The sequence below is a fragment of the Anoplopoma fimbria genome, unplaced genomic scaffold (assembly GCF_027596085.1).
Source record: "Anoplopoma fimbria isolate UVic2021 breed Golden Eagle Sablefish unplaced genomic scaffold, Afim_UVic_2022 Un_contig_4368_pilon_pilon, whole genome shotgun sequence".
NCBI lineage: Eukaryota > Metazoa > Chordata > Actinopteri > Perciformes > Anoplopomatidae > Anoplopoma > Anoplopoma fimbria.
The window spans coordinates 1-1131 of NW_026548288.1; the positions used below are offsets into that span (position 1 = coordinate 1).

General features: G+C 41.6%; 2 non-coding genes across 2 annotated transcripts; both read right to left on the bottom strand.

Moving 5' to 3' along the window:
* Nucleotides 1–282: 282 nt before the first annotated feature.
* Nucleotides 283–401, bottom strand: LOC129114482 (5S ribosomal RNA). Its single transcript, XR_008532503.1, has one exon. It is a non-coding gene; the product is annotated as a 5S ribosomal RNA (ribosomal RNA).
* Nucleotides 402–781: 380 nt separating this feature from the next.
* On the bottom strand, nucleotides 782–900 carry LOC129114483 (5S ribosomal RNA). The gene has a single exon (XR_008532504.1). It is a non-coding gene; the product is annotated as a 5S ribosomal RNA (ribosomal RNA).
* Between the last annotated feature and the right edge of the window lie 231 nt (nucleotides 901–1131).

Consider the following 1131-nt stretch of genomic DNA (forward strand, 5'->3'; position numbering starts at 1 on the left):
TCACAGCTTTTAAATGTCAAATCAGAATGTACAAAGTGGCTATAAGGATCACAAATGTAGTGCAGTAAAAAGATTAATATTTACTGTTGAAATGTAGAATACGTTAGCATAAAATTGAAAAGAAAATGATCGATGAGCTTAGGAATGATGAAAGCCATCATTTAACTGGATTTGTGTCATTTCTATACCGGCAAGTCATGATCTAGCTATTTCCTTCCCACCCTGTCGGTGTCCACTGAAAAAGCAGCAGCGCCCTCTGCTTTTTGTAAAGAGGAGTGAAAAAGCTTACAGCACCTGGTATTCCCAGGCGGTCTCCCATCCAAGTACTGACCAGGCCCGACCCTGCTTAGCTTCCGAGATCAGACGAGATCGGGCGTGTTCAGGGTGGTATGGCCGTAAGCAAATATTGTGCCTACCAAAGGGCCTTTTAAAGATACTATATCACCACGCTTTGCTCTTTCGTCTATACAGGGAGCGCCTGCAGATTGCCAGACACACTCACAGCTTTTAAATGTCAAATCAGAATGTACAAAGTGGCTATAAGGATCACAAATGTAGTGCAGTAAAAAGATTAATATTTACTGTTGAAATGTAGAATACGTTAGCATAAAATTGAAAAGAAAATGATCGATGAGCTTAGGAATGATGAAAGCCATCATTTAACTGGATTTGTGTCATTTCTATACCGGCAAGTCATGATCTAGCTATTTCCTTCCCACCCTGTCGGTGTCCACTGAAAAAGCAGCAGCGCCCTCTGCTTTTTGTAAAGAGGAGTGAAAAAAGCTTACAGCACCTGGTATTCCCAGGCGGTCTCCCATCCAAGTACTGACCAGGCCCGACCCTGCTTAGCTTCCGAGATCAGACGAGATCGGGCGTGTTCAGGGTGGTATGGCCGTAAGCAAATATTGTGCCTACCAAAGGGCCTTTTAAAGATACTATATCACCACGCTTTGCTCTTTCGTCTATACAGGGAGCGCCTGCAGATTGCCAGACACACTCACAGCTTTTAAATGTCAAATCAGAATGTACAAAGTGGCTATAAGGATCACAAATGTAGTGCAGTAAAAATATTAATATTTACTGTTGAAATGTAGAATACGTTAGCATAAAATTGAAAAGAAAATGATCGAT